The sequence below is a fragment of the Hydra vulgaris genome, chromosome 08 (genome assembly GCF_038396675.1).
Source record: "Hydra vulgaris chromosome 08, alternate assembly HydraT2T_AEP".
Taxonomy (NCBI): domain Eukaryota; kingdom Metazoa; phylum Cnidaria; class Hydrozoa; order Anthoathecata; family Hydridae; genus Hydra; species Hydra vulgaris.
This window is the reverse complement of record NC_088927.1, coordinates 32,646,069-32,665,836: the sequence shown is the minus strand read 5'-3', so window position 1 is coordinate 32,665,836 and position 19,768 is coordinate 32,646,069. Positions and strand designations below refer to the sequence as shown.

At 29.0% G+C, this 19,768-nt stretch overlaps 1 long non-coding RNA gene across 1 annotated transcript in view; it reads left to right on the top strand.

Moving 5' to 3' along the window:
* The first annotated feature begins 964 nt into the window (after nucleotides 1-964).
* Nucleotides 965-19,768, top strand: part of LOC101240919 (glutathionyl-hydroquinone reductase YqjG) — a 37,134-nt gene continuing 18,330 nt past the window's right edge. The window contains exons 1-4 of the long non-coding RNA XR_010640064.1: nucleotides 965-1,182; nucleotides 1,255-1,650; nucleotides 1,740-1,833; nucleotides 16,642-16,758. This is a non-coding gene — a long non-coding RNA (glutathionyl-hydroquinone reductase YqjG). The remainder of the gene's footprint in view (nucleotides 1,183-1,254; nucleotides 1,651-1,739; nucleotides 1,834-16,641; nucleotides 16,759-19,768) is intronic.

Here is a 19,768-nt window from a genome sequence, read left to right as displayed (position 1 = left end):
AACGAAAGTATTTAAATAGTATTTTAAATACTTTTTAAAATACTCAACATATATATATATTATAGTATAATAAATATATATAATGGAAAAAGTCTTGAATTACATCAAATTTTGTTTTTTAGAATATAAATTCAATCTTTGAAATTTAGTTATATAGTTGATTAAATTTTCGTTCAGAATGGTTTTATACACATTTTTACACGTTTTGTGATCTATCGGAACATGTCAGGTACTCTTAAGCCTTTTTTTCCTTGAAAAAAATGTGAATACCGCAAAAAGCAAATCTTTTTTATTAATACCTTCGTGGCACAATAAAAATGATCCGCCGGATTAAATATCAAAAATTTTTAAAGAGCGATGTACCACAATAAGCTTGGTACTACCAGGGGCGTGGTGACAATCGAATGCGGAACTTCTTGCTTACAAAACGAGTGCTGTACAACTAAACCATTACTGCATAAAATATGAACAAACAAAAGTTTGAAGTTCACTGCATGTTTGGAGTTCACCACATGTTCATGATTCCACGGAACAGTGGTGGGTTTAAGGGGGGCAGCCATTGGGGTAGAGCCCCCCTCCCCTTGGGACTTTTTACAGAAAATTTCCCTTTTTTTACAGAATGGGACTGTTATACTGACGAATGAAATTTAATATTATACGTAATTATACGTATACGAATTTGATTAATACCCTAAAGTACAAAAAATTAAAAAAGAAAGTTACTTTTAAATGAAATTTTTTTTTTAAGATCTTTTTATCCCCCTCCTTGGCGAGTAACAAAACCCGCCCCTGCCACTGAACACCTACCTTTGCTGTATAGAAATTTTTTTTATTCACTATTTTTATTCTTTCATAATGTTATACTTGGTAAGTGGAATAAAATGAAGTTCTTACGAGTAAGCAAATGCGCGTCATGTGTATTTCTTGCGCTAATAAGTTATTTAAAAAAAACGATAAATATCATTACCGTTTCTATTTCGTGCAACATCCCGTTTATCTTTTGGTTGGAAATTATATGAGGAATAAAGTTTAACAATATATTTTTCAAAAGAATTGACATAAAATGAGCGATGAAGCTATACGTGACTATATTGCAACAAGCAATGATGATAAAAGCATATATAAAAGTGTTAAAGGAAGATATCATTTGTATTCATGCGGTGGTTGCCCTTTTGCAAACATGTAAGTGTAGATAAAAACTTTTTTAATAATGTTTGTTTAAACATTAAAATAAAAACTTTTTTTACTTTTCAGGGCAACTATTGTGCTTGCACTAAAAGGTCTTGAAAACGTAGTATCTATTAGTTTAGTTGATCCAGTATTTGATGCTGAAACTGGGTGGAAGTTTGCATCAGAAGTTAATGGTTGTACAGACAATGTGTGCGGTAAAGTATACTTAAAAGATATTTATGAAATGTCACATCCGGATTATAAAGGGGTAACATCTTTAGGGTACAGTAAACAAACCAAAATTCCTATTCTTTTTGACAAGCAAACTAATAAAATAGTTAATAATGACTGTATGGATATAATGAAAATGCTCAACACATGTTTTAATCAGTTTTTATCGTCCGAAAAACATGCCCTTGTTAATCTTTATCCAGAAGACAAGCAAAAAGAAATTGATGAGATAAACCAGTGGATAAACGAGTAAATCATTAAAGTCTTTGTGATTTAATATTTAAAAAAAATCATAACATTTTCATGAGCCAAAATACAATGTGTTTTATTATTTATAGTGATATCATTATGGGTGTTTATAAATGTGGGTCAGCAAAAGTCCAAGAAGAATACGACACACATGTTAATAAGTTGTTTAACAGTCTAGATAAGGTAACAATTTCTTTATAATTGAAATGATATTACAATGTTTATCATTAAAATACAGATTTATTTTAGGACTTTGACTTGATTAAATTTATTTGTTTTTTTAATTCGCAATACTAAATTAATATTATATTGCATAGTAATAATAGCAATACTGCTCCACTGTGATAGAATACAGAAATATGATTTAAATAAAATTCAACAGGATACTCAACGTAACATGTATCATATTTGTAATATTTTAAATAAACTTTAGAAAAGTTGCCATATGGTTATAAAAGTATATGTTTAATTCATACATTCTATGCAGGGATGAGAAGTCCCAATTATCACTCTTGTTTTTAAATTTGCAAAATAACTATTTATTCTTTTAGGGCTAAGGACTACTTTATGAAAAAAATTATGGCATTTAGAACACATGAAATTAAAAACTCTGAACAGGGGTGATTCTAGGAATGAATTAAGGAGGAAGGTGAATCCTTTAAAAGCACTCACTGCTTTCTAAAAAAAAACAAAAAAAAAACAACCCATAGAATTGCCATTGAAGAACGCTATGACCCTCTATTATGGTACAATCAGTCTTCTCTTTATTATTAGTAAGGTCTTTTTTTATTTTTTTTATTAACAAATTTATATTATCTTATCTTGAGTCTTATAACCTATTTTATGACATTCAATATGGAATAATATCATCTTGTTCTATAGCTTACTTGTTAACTCTTAATAACAGAAAAGTTCTATCATGCATTATATGGTAACATCAAGGCTAGGGCTATTGCTCTTGAGATATTAAATGCTTTCGATAAAGTCTGGCATGTTTGGCATTCTCCAAATAGTTGCTTCATATGGTGTATCTAGGAAAGTTTTTGAGATTATTGAACTATTCCTTTCCAAATTTCGAACAACTATTAAAGTCGTATTCGAAGGCCAATAATCCTTTGTTTTCAGTAACTTCTTGGATACCACAAGGTAAATATCTTGGTCCTATATTGATTTTCATCTTTATTAAAGATCTTCCTGATAATTCCTGACAACCATTTACTTCTATCTTTATAAAAAGTCATTACTTTTTTGATCTTTTAGAGCAGGCAGCAAATCTTGAATCTGATCTCCTCTCTTTATCTGAGACATGCAGTGGCTTGTGAATTCTAACTCTAGCAAAGTTTAATTATTTACTTTAAATAATTCTTGCAATACTGATGTTATTACATTGACAAAAAAAATAAAATTTGAAATAAGCTAAAATTTAAAAATAAATTAAATGTCAAATTGAAAATAGGCAAATAAAATAAAAGTTACAAAAAGTATTTACAAATGACGGATAATTTTGAAAAATCTTAAAATATTGTTCTTTAGTTATCTTTTTCTTTTAAGAATGTTGTTTAAAAATTATTATTATTTATTGCAATATTTTTTTTTTTCCTTTTCCTTTTTGTTTTTCAATCTTTTCATGTTTTTTTTTTCTTCTTTTTTTTACTCAAATTTCTTTTCACTTTTCTAATATTGTTTTTCCATTTTTGTTAGTGATTATTATTTTTTATAAATTATTTCTTATTTCTTGAACTTTCTAATTTTTTTTTTTTTTCTTTTCTTAGTCGCTTTTTCTTTGTTCTTCTTTTCTCAAGTTTAAAGTTATTTCTTTTCACTATTAAAAAACATCTGTCATTTGTGAAAATCTTACAATCATATGAACCATCACCCTTGTTAGCCATTAGTATTAGATATTATAATGTTAATATAACCTACACCGCAAGACTGACCTATTGCTACAGAAGTTATTTAAATTATATACTTATCAAAAGTTAAATATATCTTAAGAGGTTATTTGTTTGTTTAGTCGCTGTTAATTTATTCAACTTTATATAGAAATATAGGAGTGCAAAAAATAGGATATGTACGCTTCACTTCCCCTATACCTATTTAAGTTAGTTGATGTATGTAATTACGCAACAACTCTGCAAAATTATTTGATACATTTTTGCATTGATTATTATTCTGTGAAACTATAAAATATATAAATAAAAAGTAAAAAAAAGTTATAATTAAACAACAATAATCAAGCCTTTCAAGAAAGTGCGTTCGGTCTCACGCCTTGGTCGCCTACGTTTAAAGTAATTTTTTTGACACACTGATCATGGCAGTTTTCATTTTTTAACTTTTAAAGCGTTTAAATAGTTTATGGCAAAAAGCTAAACTTATCTACTGAGAAAAAAAAACCAATACTAAAAAAAGGAAACAAAATTATAACAAAATACCAAATTTTAACTAAATAAACTAGAAAAAATTTAATAATTATATAAAGAAAATTAAAAAAAAAATTTTTGTTCAAAATTTTTATACAACTTTGTTGTATAAAAACTTTGTTATTTTTAGCTACCAGATTTGATACAAGTTGAGGAAAAAAAACATGTTTTACAACAATTTAACAACAGTTGAAAGTTTTGATATGCAATTTATTAAGGAATTTTATCAGTCCCTATATTAATTTTTTTCTTACATTTATTCATTTTTATGTCTTTTTGGTTTTAAAAATGTTTTTTTGCCATATTTAACTTTTTCCTCAATATATATATATAATAGGAAAATAAGAAAATAAATTGCTTTTTATTTGTAAAATATATTTTTTGATTATTAAATTTTGTAATGACAGAAAAAATTAAATAAATAAACAGCATGGTTTCTTTTATAAATGTCTTTACCACATTTGATGCCTTTAAATGCACAATTTGGAGAATTCAATGAAAGGGCAGACTTTCAATATGGGCTGTGAAAACAACCAAATATTTATTATTTAAATAATAATATTGGGTCAAATCATTATATTTCAACCAATGGCCTGTGAGACACCTTTCTGATTTTCCTAATTTTTACAAGTTATCCTGTGCATTATGTAGATAGGTTAAATTTGAAATTTCAGACTTCCAAGTACAACGGTTAAGAAATTATAGCCTTATAAATACGACACATTGACCTCCCTCCGTTTACAAATGTTCAAAATAGACAAATTTAGAGCCTTATAATTTTTTTCTCTTTTTCATTAAGTGTCTCATTTTTTCTGGAACTATTTTCTGGGTAGTTCTGTCTTAAAAATGTGGCTTTTATTAACTTAAATTATATTAGAAAAAATTTTTAACCTCCTCAATTTTGGAAAAAATCTGAATATATTTTTAAGTAACTATAGAATATAGTAAAGAGTTACAAGCACCTATATATGCATTTGCAAAAAAGGTTCATTTTATAAAATCATTGTATTTTTAAATAAACAATAAGACTATTGATCTATACTAGCTGTCATGACCCGTAAAATACGGGTCTTGGTACATCTATTCCCTACCGACCTTTTCTATATTTGTTCCTTACTTAAATATTTTTAAGTAACTATAGAATATAGTAAATAACTATAGACATATAGTATAACGAAAATTTAAAACTATAAAACATATTAAAGACTTGATCAAACGGAAATAAGTGCTATTGATCAAATCTTAAGGAGATGTTGCCGCAATGCGATATTCAAGTGAAAGTAAAACTATAAAACTTGATATTAGTATGTTTTTAACATTACATAATTTGAAGTAATTTAAATATTTGTGTAAGTTAGATATTTGCATACACTTTCGTTGACTTTCCTTATAAAAAAAAAGTGCTGCGACTCTTTCTCGCTATTACCTCGGTTGCAATGGTTGCCAAGAGTACTGTGTCAAACATTTTGGAATAATTAGTGCTGTTAAGTTCCTTATTATAATATATGATTTAGAAATTAAAGCTCATTGACATCTACAAAAAAATAATTAATCAAGCAAAATATGAAATCATAATGGTTTATTCATTTAATTCTGCTTCACGTTGCTGTTGATGCCTGAATCTTTACCTGAATTATTAGCGATATAATAGAATTTAAATGAATAATAATTTAAATTTAAAAGAATGCTTTCAATTTTAGGGTTAACTAAATTATGTTTATATTTGAGCAATTATGCAGGGTACTGAATAGTTACTACCCTTTTATTTGTGCCCCTATCCCGTATAAAGATTGGATCAAAGAGAGAGCAACCAAATATTTTTCTTTTTATTTAGAAATAACTTATAGTTATATTTGCACTCTTCGCATGGGCCATTCGGCAGGTTGGAGGGGTGCTGATTTCCAACAATCCATTCATCCTTTGATAATTGAAAAATAGGGTTATTTAAAAATGCTGCCATTTTTGTTTTGAACACAAGTTAAAAATTGTTTGTATTTTTAGATAGTTGGGTCTAATGGTCTAATATGCTATTAATCTTAGATCAACACAATGTGTTAGAAAAATTTACAAGCATCTCAAAATGGCTAAAAATTTGACTTTCTAGGCAAATGGGAAATATATTTTTAGATATATTTGAGTTCTAAACAGCAATAAGTTGCTTATATTTTGTCCATTTATTGCAGACAACAGCAGCTAATCAGAAAATTAACCTGTAAAGACCTGCTGAAAAATAGAAAAGTACTACAGTTACCTTCATTTTAATGTTTTTTTAGCAATTTTCAGATTTTGTCCAAAGTTAGTCTATTTTGACCATTTGTAAACAGAGGGAGGTCAATGTATCGTGTTAATAAGGCTATAGTTTTTTAACCATTGTATTTGGAAGTCTGAAATTTCAAACAAATTTAAAAATTGTCCATATTTCTAGGGCAAATAGTAAATTATTTTCTTAATATACTGGCTGACAAAAGTCGCGAATAAATTTTATATCAAAAAATGTTTTTATTTTCATTATATTCTTATTTGCTTTTTTCCTCAATTTTGGTAGTGAAAAATAACAAATGCCCTAAAAAAAAGAAAACAAAAACAGTAAAATATTTAGGTATATTACTTTTTTGACAAAATTTTTCTTTTTTTAATTTTCAATTTTTTTTTTAGTTTATTTTTGATTTTATTTTTCGTACAGTATTAGTTTACTATCTTCTGGTATTTCTGTTTAATTCTCTGTAGTTTCTTTTAGCTTTATTTTGCCTCAAATTCTCAAAACACTTACTATATAAAAACTAGATCAAGTTGTATAAAAAATTACTTTTAATGTATGCAAACAAGGCATGCGATTGCACACACTTCCTAGGAAGGCTTGATAATAGTTAAAACATAAAAACACTTTCGAAAATCAAAAAATTTGTTTTCTATTGAGTTGTTTTCTATTAAGTCATTTTTTCTTTTCTATAGAGTTGTTTTCTATAGAGTTGAACCCTTACCTGTGTTAGCCATGCCTCAAAATTTTTAAGTTTATTTATCCATGGATCTACGCCATTATATCATTACATTAAAAAATTAAAGGTTTAAACATTTTTGTTAAACAAATAATAGTTTTTTTGTGGGCTTATTATTTGTACTCCTGTACAAATAATGACTTTCGAAGTAATATTTAAATAATAATAATTAAAATTTACATGTATTATATTTTACAGCTGTTAATTAATATTTTACAGCTGTTGAATACATCAACAGCTGTAAAATATCAGAGTACTTACAGTGCCATATTGCACATGGATGGTGTCTCTGTTCGTACTTTTGGTGTGCATTTTCGAGGTCACATTTGGAGTCTTTTGTTAAAGCTTAGGGTTTATTAGTAGTAACGAGGCTATTGCTTGAACTGTTAGATAGTGTACTGAGTATTATCTGTGCTTTGAATCAAGTTCTTTAACCAATTTAATAAATGACTAAAGTATTAAAACTTTAAAACACAAAAAACCATCGTCATCACCAAGTGTTCTCTAAATCTATCATTCACTAATACACTTTTATGTGTTTTCATTTAGTACCACTTCACTCTATCACCTTTCTCTTTGTTATAGATATTTCTCTCCTTCATCTCAAGACTGCACTCTTTTTAATGCCATTTCTGATCAAATTGACTAATCGCTTTCTCTTTATCCTACAGCAGATATTGCTTTTGTTAGTGACTTTAATGCTCATTACACTGAATGGCTTGGTTCAACTGTCAACTTTCCAACTCGCTTTCCAGGCAGTTCTAATCATTTACCTTCTCTACTCCACTTATGTCTTGTTTCTGATCTTAGTCAGTGCTCAGTTTCATCTAAAAAATTAAGCTCCGGAGACTACTGTAGAAACTATAATTGCAGTGTCTATAATTGAGACAATTCTATTATTCCTCTTTTATTGCATGGTTCAGATTTTGTTACTTCACCTAAAGATAAAACTGAGTTGTTTTTTAAGAACTTTTCATCAATCTTATCTCTTGATTCTACTAAAATTACTTCCTACCTAATATAACCGATTAGCAGGTTGATCGATTGCTTTACAGTCATATCACTCCAGCTTCTGTATCTGAAATGATTTCCTCCTTAGACTCTTCTACAACTTGTGGTCCGAACAACATACCTGTTATAGTCTTGCAGAAGTGTTCTCTGGAACTGTCATCTATACTTTCAAGACTATTTAACAAGTACTTATCATAGTCATTTTTTCCAGCCTGCTGAAAACCATCTGTTATTCCTATTTTTAAAAATTCTGGAGAGTGATTTGACTCATCTAACTACCATCCCATTAGTCTTCTTACTATCATAAGCAAGGTTTTTTAATTAACTAAGACTTAATCTCTCATCTTGAATCTAATAACTTTCTGATTATCAATATGGATTTCAATGTTTTCGTTCTACTGCTGGTTTGTTAACAGTTATACTAATATCATGCATCCGATAGATATGGAGAGGTTAAGGCTATCACTCTCAACATTTCTAAAGCCTTTGATAAAGTTTGACATACTAGTTTTCTCTATAAGCTCTCTTCTTACAGTGTATCAGATAACATATTTAAGATTATTGAGTCCTTCCTTACCAATCTTAGTATAAAAGTTGTTTTTGATAGACAGCACTTTATTTCCTGTAAATTCAGGGGTTTCTCTAGGTTCTATCCTTGGCCCAATACTCTTTTTAATTTACATTAACGATCTTCCAGATATTCTCACATCTAAGGTGGCATTGTTTGCTGATGATACTACCATTTATTCTTGTCGTGATAAGAAACCAACACCCTCTGATTGCCTGGAAGGGGCATTTGAGCTTGAAAAGGATCTCACTTCTGCTATAGCATGGGGCTCTCAGTGGCTAGTGAACTTTAACTCAGATAAAACTCAATTTTTTCAGCTAATTGTTATTGCAACAATCTAGGTCTTTTTATATTTATAAACTATAATGTACTTGATGAGTCATCTACCTCCGTCTTCTAGGATTAACTCTTACTTCCAATCTTTCTTAACCATATATAAAATCGATTGCAAAATTAGTATCTGCTAAGGTTGCATCTATTTATCGTGCTTGTCACTTTCTTACTCCTGATTCTATTCTTTATCTCTATAAATCTTGAATCCTTCCTTGTATAGAATACTGTTGCCATATCTAGAGTAGATCTTCAAATGATGCTCTTTCTCTTTTAGACAAGATACAAAAATGCATTGTAAACATAGTTGTAGTCAACCTTTAACCATTGTCACATCGTCATATGTTGCTTCTCTATAAATCTCTATAATTCTCTTATAATTTTCTTCTCTTATAAATCTCTATAAATACTATAATGGGCGCTGCTCTAAAGATTTAGCGTCTCTTGTGCTAAGATCTATTGTTTTACTCATTTAAATAAGTCTCATCCTTTTACTTTTACTGTTCCTAAGTGCTCCAAAAATTCTTATTCGTCTAGTTTCTTTCCTGAAGCATCAGTCCTTTGGAATTTGCTTCCTTCATCATGTTTTCCTGATTCATATAATTTGCATCTTTTAAGTTGTCTGCAAATTGTTTTGTTTTATAAATCTCATTGTTTTCCTTCCAGTAACTTTTAACTCTAATAGTGGTTGCTTGCAGCCTTGTCGGAAATGAAGACGTTTAAAAAAAAAAACGTCTTCACTTCCGACAAGGCTGTGAAAGGCTGTGAAGTGTGAAAGCTAAAGTCATTCATGCCAAATGTTCTTTTTCTAGAATTAGAAGAGCAAATATTCTCAATAGTTTTTAATAATTATTTTGGTTTGCAAAAATATTTTCTTGTTAAGCCATAGCTCTATAGTTAAAAATGACTCAACTGTACAAAAAATACCCTGAATGCGGAATTAAAAAAATAAAATGTTGACAGATTTAAAACATTGGCAGGTGACTAACCTTAGCTAAATTTTTACTTTCTTGATTTCAGGTAAGCCATAAACAGCCCATAAGCAAATCAGCTGATTGTGGCTAATGAATAAAATAAAGAACTTAATATTTTTAAAGTCTTGAACATATTGGCTGCACTATTGTGCAATTCACAGTGTTTCAAAATCAAAGTTGATGGAGAACAACATTGATGTTTAAAAACTTTTTATTATTCACGACAAAGACATTTTTGGAAAGAAGAATCCGCTTCTCAAAACACCCTAAAAAATTAGTTAGTGTCTAAAAAGGTCGATCTCAAACCTGCTCAAACTCATTTTGGTCGACTGACCAAAATTCAACTGAACACCATTTTCTAGAAATACTACCATTGCTGCTCAAACAAGCTTTTATCTCTAGTTCTATCCATCAAAACTCGTTCTCACTTGACTTGTTATTCATCAAAGTCCCATTTAAAGAATCAATGTGTGAGCATTGGACAAAACTAGATGAATAAAAGTTTTGATGCTCTGAAAACTTTTATTCATCTAGTTTTTTCCAATGCTCACACATCGATTCTTTGGAACTCTCTCCCATTATCATGTTTTCCTCACTCATACAATTTTCAGATTTTAGGTCTTCTGTTAACCATTTTCTTACTCTTTAGCAAAGTTCTTTGTTCTCTGGTAACTCCAAACTTAAATAGTGGTTGCTTGCAGCCTTGTTAGAAGTTAATTAATTTTATGTATATTATATAAAACAGGTGCATCAAACACCCCTTACTTTTAAAAAAAGATCTGGCCCTATTTATCAAATTTTTTATTAGTTCTCAAAAGCAGTTGTTTTTTTTTTATTATTGATGAGTCTTATTTTCATTTTAAAAAATGATCAAAATAAAATCTCTAATTCAGATGTGTTTATTGGGCATATAACGTAAACTTTAGGTACATCACAAAATTTCACTTAGATTTAGCAAACTTTGGCTACATCTGCGTACGTTTTACACTAAAATTATAACCGTATGTAAATTCTATAACTATAACTATTTTATATGCATAAATTAAAGCAAATATATATTCTAAACACATCAAATGAATTGACATTAGTTATCATTAATTATATCATTCAATTGACATTAATTATATCATTCAGAAGAAAACTTATTCTAATCATAAATCATATTCGTTCATAGGAAAAACACACCGAAGTGAAATGGTTACAATTATGTTATAAGTTAGAGTATATGTCACTTAATTTTTTTTCTTTTCTGGTTTTGTTTGTTGTTGTTGATTGTCTATATATAAGACCTGCACAGTGCAATGTTTCATAATTTATATCAACTTCATTGCTATTTTTTATACTTGCAAAGTAATTTATAATACTCATTTTTAAAAGTGATTTTTTAACCACTGCAAGTGTTTCATCTAAATATTAATACTCAAGTTAATGTTTAATGCGCTAAGTTACAATTGTTTTAACGAATGTAATTGGCTATTATAGAATTTGCTAACTTGTAATTGGCTAGACATGTCTAATTTAATGCCCTTTAGTGACAATTATTATTTAACTGACGTCAAATTAAATTGTTTTAAATTTCATTTGATATCGCAAAAATCAGATAATATATTTAATTTAAAATTACTATTTTAATTGTTTAAATTGTTTTTTTATTTTACAAATTTTGATTTTATATCACTAGCAATTCGTAGTTTGTTTACAACTACTTTCTATTATATGTTTGCAATAATAACATTCCATTTGGTAGGAAAGTCATTTTTATGGCAGCGAGAGCTAAACTTGTAGTAGCATGTATAAAATGTTCGTTACATGTATAAAATGTTCGTTAGCATGTATAAAATGTTCGTTGCAAAAGTTTGCATAAACTGAAAAATGAGAGCATATGATGGGTAAGGAGAGTTTTCACAATAGCTATTTAAACATAAAAGTGGAATAAAACCTGTCAAAAAGGAAAATTATTTTAAAGAGTGCATTGAAACAACAAATCAGTGCATTAATAGAGAAACAGCTTAATTTTTAATAAGATTTTGAAGATGATGAATGAGATAGTTATGCTAAATGAGTTATTTTAACATTGACTAATGTGAGTTCACTTTCAATTAATGAACAAATGCTTGAAAGTTTACCGGGAGATCAATGCATTTTTAAGTGCTGATTAAATTGAGATGGACAACCCTAATAAAAGAAACAACTTTCCTGTTCAGTTTTTGAACAACTTTATTCCTACAGTTATGCCACTTCAATGTTTAAAATTGCAATCCAATGGTACTGGAATGAAAGTTTGTGCTCTTCAAAATAGCTTTATTGGTGCTGAGGTTTTAACAGTTGTCTCTGGTGATAAACGGGTATTTGTATATAACTAACACTCTCTGTATATAACCAACACTCTCTGATTGCTTGGAGGGGGCATTTGAGCTTGAAAAGGATCTTACTTCTGCTACAGCATGGGGCTCACAGTGGCTGGTGAACCTCAATACAGATAAAACTCAATTTTTTTCAGCTAATCGATATCACAATAATTTAGACCTTCCTATATTTATAAACGATGATGTACTCAATGAGTCATCTACTCTTCATCTTCTTGGATTAACTTTTACTTCCAATCTTTCTTGGAAACCATATATCAAATCAGTTGCAAAGTTAGCATCTGCTAAGGTTGCATCTCTTTATCGAGCTTGACACTTTCTTTGGATTCTATTCTCTATCTCTATAAATCTCAAATCCGGCCTTGTATGGAATACTGTTGGCATATCTGGGGCGGATCTTCTAATGATGCCCTTTCTCTTTTAGACAAGGTATAAAAACACATTGTAAACATAGTTGGATCTGCTCTTGCAGCCAACCTCAAACCATTATCACATCATCGTAATGTTGCTTGTCTTTCTCTTTTCTATAAATACTATAATGGGTACTGCTTGAAAGAGCAAGCGTTTCTTGTGCCATCTACTAAAATTCATTCTCGTCTTACTTGTCATTCAATTAAGTCTCATTCTTTTTCTGTCACTGTCCTAAGTGCTCCAAAAACTCTTATTTGTCTAGTTTTTTTCCTCGAACATCAGTTCTTTGGAATTCGCTTCCTTTATCTTGCTTTCCTGATTCATATAATTTGCAATCCTTTAAGTCATCCGTCAATCGTTTTCTTGCTCTACAATCTTCATCTTTTCTCTTCCAGCAACTTCCAACTTTAATTAGTGGTTGCTTGCAGCCTTATTGGAAGCAAAGATGTTTAAAAAAAAAATTTGTTAATCAATGTCCTGTTGACTCTGATTTTTTTTCCTGAAAAGTCGTCAGGTCAAATGTTTGATGGAGTTTGTATATATTAAAAAAATTGCATTTCTCTCATCATCAACTATATTTTGTATGTTTAAGAACAAGAGCATTTAAAAGTTTGTTTTTCAAAATTGATAAACATCCCATTCAAGGAATGATAGGCGAAAAATGTTGCACAAATCTTATAGTTTTCTAATGTTTTGAAGTTATTGTCTATGGATTTTTTATTTCTAAAACTCATAGTTTGCAAGCACAAGTTGCATTTTGTTGGCTTTAATTATTAATCGTATTTTTTTTTATCGTTTATACTTTTTAATTATTTGAATATTATTTTAATGCATTATTTAACCAAATTAGTAAGAAATTCGTAAATTACATGATTTTTATGAGTACTAATATTGTTCCAAAAATTGAATATAAAATTCCGAAAGTTGGATTTATGAAATGACATAACTTTACATTGACTTATAAACTGTATATATTTTTTTCAAATATTTTATATATAATGATAAAATATTTTCATATATATAATAAAATTTATTAATGATTATTGTTTTACCATTAAACACATTATTTTTAAGGTATAATGTTATAATCCATAACCAATCGTGTATAGCTAGAGCTAGGCTGTGAAATTAGCCAAGCAAATGCTTTGACTTGCAGTGCGTTTAGAGCAAGGCTTCTAAACTAGCCAATCAAGTGGCTTGCAATGTTTTTCGAGCTAGGCTGTTTGGCTAGCCACATATTTTTTATTTTAAAATTTTATTTTAAAAAAATTTTAAATGGTGTTGAGCAAGATTGCCAACTATGGTAGCTAAGCTGTTTATTAAGTAATGTGACAGCATTTAGCCCCAAGAGGTTTTACTGTTGTATATCTAAGTTATGTTGTCTAGCCTTTCATAATTTTTTAGAAAACATATATTTCAGGTAATATTTAGTGTAACTAATGTGACCCTACAAATATCTTATACTAAGCGCTATTTCTTTGCATAATTGTAGTGATGTTATTGTTTTAATGTTTTGATAGACATTTTGATAGTGTTGATAGACAGCTAAGCTTACCTTCCTGTTGGTGTCTATCATTAAAAATGGTTATGGTTAGTTTCATTACTCTACCGAACTGCTATTAATCATAAAAGGCAAGTCAACATTTGGTATTACCATAATAAAATTTGTTTGAATCGCTATATCTTTAGTGTTATTAATAATTTTGCTTTTTAAATAAGATATTAAGTTGGCTTTTTTTTTTTAATATTGATCCCATTGCAAAAATGATATTATAATAAAGTAATATTTGTCAATATAATCTGGTATTGTGTTATCATCGTTCCTATCCATAAGAGTTTTATAAACATTTTAAGTTATTATAATAAGGTTTTCTTTATAATCAGCTGTACTTGGTTCCTAGATTCATCACTGCTATAGATCCCGGCTGTTAAAAACTGATTTTGAAAAGCACCTTCATAACAGATTTTGCAATGTCTTCAACATTATTGTTTACTAAGATTGAAAAATGTTGTTTTTTAGTTGTTTTTTTTATTTTTTTTAAACTTAGCACAAAAATATATATATTTTGTTTTGATATGTATTTAACTTTATATCATTGATATATTTAAATAAATTTGTTTTAAAGAAATAAATTTAAAACTTACTGTTTTTATAGATTCTTTAAAAAGTAACCTGCAAACGCAAGCTTAAAAATATCCTTTTTAAGAAATATATATATATATATATATATATATATATATATATATATATATATATATATATATATATATATATTAACCTTTTTAGTCATTACCTATTCAATAATTAAAGAAAGTTTCAAACAAACTAATTAGCTCTAATGCAAAATTATCAAATGCAAGGCAAAATTTATTACGGGTATTTTTTGCAACATTTTTTTCCACACTTTAAAAATATGAAGAAAAAAAAAACTAAAAGAGAAGCTAACAAGTTGTTTTTTTGTTTTTTTTTTTGTAATTGAATTTTGCCGCCATATCAAATAAAATAAAGATTGCTTCAGTAAAAGAATAGAACAGAGTTTCAAAGCTTAAAGTTAAAAAAGCAACAAATAGACAATGAAACTGAAGCTTCAGTATTATTGGAGCCAAAATATTTAATTAAGCCAAATTTTTATATATCTAATTTGTTATGCTATGCGCACATTTAACACTAAAGAAACGCAATAGAAAATGGTAAATAAAGATCTCTATAGAGGTTAAGATCATTACTTTCTGCAATTTTCTGTAACTTATTGAAAAAAAGTAAAGGATATGCGGGAGTTGTGCACCAGACCTTTCATGACCCGTATTACGGGTCCAGACATTCTAGTAACTTTTAATCCTTCATTTTTACCACAATTGGTTACCCTAAGTAGTGTTACTAAAAATAAAGTACACTTACACTAAAGTAACAAAAAAATTTTTTTGTATTTAGATATGGAACTGTAGCAGCTCAAAGTTTGAAAAACCTTCATAATTTTGTAATATTTAGCAACTGCAGAAATGAATTACAAAGAGTAAAAAACAATTGCTATACAAAATTTCAATTTATCAATTTTGTTTACAAAGTTATAATTTGCTAAAAATTCAAAAAATGGGTCAGGGTAACAACATCAATTTTTACCATGTCTAATAAATCTGTCCAACAACATCTGTAAATATAATGATGTATAATTAAATTGAGTTCCGTAACAACTTTCATTTTTTTAAATTTAATGTTTGTTCAGTAACCAAATGAATTTTAAACGTTAAACGAGATGAAGGTACTACTTTTTAATTCACTTTATTGTCCTGAAGAAAAAATGAAATAGCTAAAATAAACAGAAAATTAGTCATTTACTACTGTATTTGAAACCGAATTTTTTTCTTATTTATAATAAAAAAACAAAAATTTAAAAATATTTTGAGCGCTTTTTTTGGGCGCCCATACTGCTCCAGTGGCACCAAAACATGTCATTCTTCCCTGGGTTTGTTCACGAGTATGGCATGAAGTTTTTTTTAGTTTTTATTCAAACATCTTAAATATAAAGCTTCAAAAAATAACTTCAATCAACAGAAGCAGGAAATTTGACAGCAGAATGTAAACTATGAAGATTTAATAATAAACGTAGAAGTGTTAATTGTAATTAGAGAAACCTTTTTTTATAATATTTTCTTTATAATAATACTAATACTGATTACATATAAATTACAAGTTAATGCTTAATCTATATCATATTATTTACTAAATAGTTATTCACAACTAACTAATTATTTAACAAAAATAATTGCTTTCAATTGAAAAATTTAGAAATTAACATAATAGTTATAATTAAAGTAATAAAAACTAAAAACTAAATAAAAATTTTTATAAATTAATTTTATAAAGATCTTTATAAATGGTCTATAGTAGGTTTTATAGTTGTTGTTTTTATTTAGGTAGAGGAGATACTCTCTAAAAGTAAATACTTAACTGGAAATAGTATTACCTTGGTAGATGTTCGCTTGTTTGCTTGTCTGGTTCGATTTGACAGTTGCTATTATACCTTATTTAAGGTAACCTTTTTTTTAACTAAGATAAACTTTTTTTTTTTCATAAGCATATTTTTTAAATTTATTATTCTAACTTAGAAAAGGTTGTTTGGCTAGGTATGGCAAATTTATTATTCTAACTTAGAAAAGGTTGTTTGGCTAGGTATGGCAAAGGTTTGTGAAGCTAAGCTTTGAGTGTTTTTACATGTGCCTATAATGGTCAAGTTTTTATGTCTATGTTTTAATTAATGTATATACACTCCTTTACTCATTTTCTTATATATCAGTCAATGCAGGTGTATTTGTTTACACTAATCCTTTAGCAGCATATAATGTATGTACTCTTATTATTGCATTGAAATTATATTTTGTCGAAAACAGTTTAAAAGCTATGAAACAAATTTAATTAAAATAGTTTTAAGAAATTATTTTTAACTGAAAAATAATGCACCCACAGCCACTTGAACCTTGATCACTGAACAAGATAATAATCTACTATCCATAAGTCTATTATAACTATGTCTTAAAACATTTGACAGTTTCAGACACTAGTCATAAACCATCAACTATTGGTCATTTTGCTTGATGTTACTCTAACATAAAACCATTAACTATTGGTCATTTTGTACAAATTGTTATGTATGCATTTTAAAACAAAAGTGAAAATATTGTTGATGACACAAATTATTGCATATACTGTTGGAGACCTAGGACATAACATAAAAATAGTAACATGGAATCAGTTTGCACTGTATGTCTCAAAAGAATTATAAAGTATAGAGTAGGGTGGGTCTAATCAACATTTATCAATTTTTTAGAAAAAATTTTTTTTTCCCTTTAGGGGTCATCCATAAATGATGTCAGTGTTTTTTCTCCAATTTTCGACTCCCCCTCCCCCCTTTGTCAAACTGTCAATTTTTGGCCAACCCTCCGTTATATATGATGTCAGTTTTTGTGTAGATCTCATCAAATTATATTAAATAATAGTCGATATCTCATTAAATAATCAACTAAGCAAATAGTATTATATATCTTTAATATAATCTTCCCATGGGTTGTTAAAGTGATCATTGATTGAAACAATAGGTAGTGAATGCTCTCTGTGCTCTAAAAGGATATCGTATTCTTGAGGTACAATCAAATTTGTTGCGTCAACTTCATTTTCATCTAACCATTCAGCAATTTCCGAACTCTTCTGCAAGGCAATGACTGCCAAAAATTCTGTCTGACACTTGGCAGCGATATGAACAGGTTGGACTCTTTTGATTAGAGGGAGTGTTATAGCAGAAGAATGAATAGAAGCGTGCTTTTTCAACATTGCTTGAGAGGTAAAGTAGATATTGCACTTTTTACAGATTCTATCACCTAGGCTAGACTGAATGGATGGACAAAACGCATCATACGGCAAAATTGGAAATCCTTTGGCAGTATGAGGAAGAATACTTTCAATGTTTGATGCGATGAGCATAAAGACGGATGATGGAAACAATTCTTTTGCTCCTTCTGAGACATCTACTGCTTTGAGCCCATCTCTTGTTTGGTTGACAGGGACAGGTGGCGGAAGAAATCTTGCTCTAATTAGAGTAAAGTAAGAGCTTCTAATAGTCTGACAACAAGAATGATTTTTACATTTCACAATTTGAGTAAAGTATTGACTTTTACAATGATGATTAGCAATCCAACGTTGATCTTGTAATAAAAGGCTCCTTGACTCTAGCTCTGATTTGTCTGGATCAATATACTTTGCAATGGTTGGATAACCGTTGATTTGTAGATCAGACCAAATATCAGCCAAAGCCTGTCCAGCAAAACCAAAGTTCTGTTTTTCTAAATTTTCATCTATTGTCCTGCCTGATTTAAAAAGATATGTTGGTTATTATAGGTTAAAAGTTATATTAATATTTTTACAAATTAACTTTTGTCAATGTAATACCTTTAGAATCAAGATGAGTTCCGTAATGTTTGTGTGGAAGAATCACCCCAAATTTTTTTTTACTTAGAGGTGCCATTCGTCGCTCAGCTCTGTTGAATGCACTGCGGCCCGGAGCGTTCGCCATGATGAAAAGAGCATTGAAGTTATTTTTCAAGAAATGGTGATTCCCGATTTCAATTACTTTATGGTATCTGGGATTTTCGTCGGGTCCTCCATCGACGCTAAACACAACAATAAGCTTAACCATATTAGTTTAAGGATCTCTGGTAAAAGAGTCAAATTCTTTGATATCCAAGAGCCGCTGAAAGTCTAATCCATGAGCGAAGGCGGTTGAGGATGCGTGTTTTTCTGATCAAACAGCAATGTAGTTAGGTCCAGAATAAATAACAGCATATGTTTTTCCGAGACCATCTTTTTTGATTGTAATTCCAGCACATACAGATGGTATAAGCTTGTGTTTAGCAGCCACGACCCAGTCGTGGTCCGGGAGAGTTACCCGGTACTCCAAATGCATCAACAACAACGCCTGTTTTTTGGCTGCTGTGATTCCAATTGGCACTCTAGCCTTGTCGTCTTGGCTGATGAAACACACTTCATCTGGCCCTAAAGTAGAACAAACTTCTCCAACATATTTTATAGTTGAACTGCAAAAGAGTCCGTCAACATGTTTTAAATGAGATTCATTCTGAGGACTGATCAATCTAACAGGGACTGTTTTGTCGTGTCTTTTGCCTTCTAATGTTCTGTAACTTCTCGGAAGGAGACGAGTATAGAGGGCGCTCTTGCTGATTGCAAATCCAATTTTGTTCATCTCAGATATCAATTCGTCGAGAGTTTTAATGCTCTAAATAATAAAGAAATATATTTGGATATAATTAACTTTTTTTACAGAAAATGGGATTTATTTCGTAAATTATATTCAAATCAAATCTTGAAATTAGTTGTTAACATTTCAAGGATATTTACAATAGTGCAAATACTAATTAAGAGTAAAATTCTAACAAATACAATATTAACAAACATAGCTAAGCTATCATTACCCGAAGAACCTCTGACCGATGTCTTTCATCAGCAGACGAACCATGGAGAGCAATATCCATA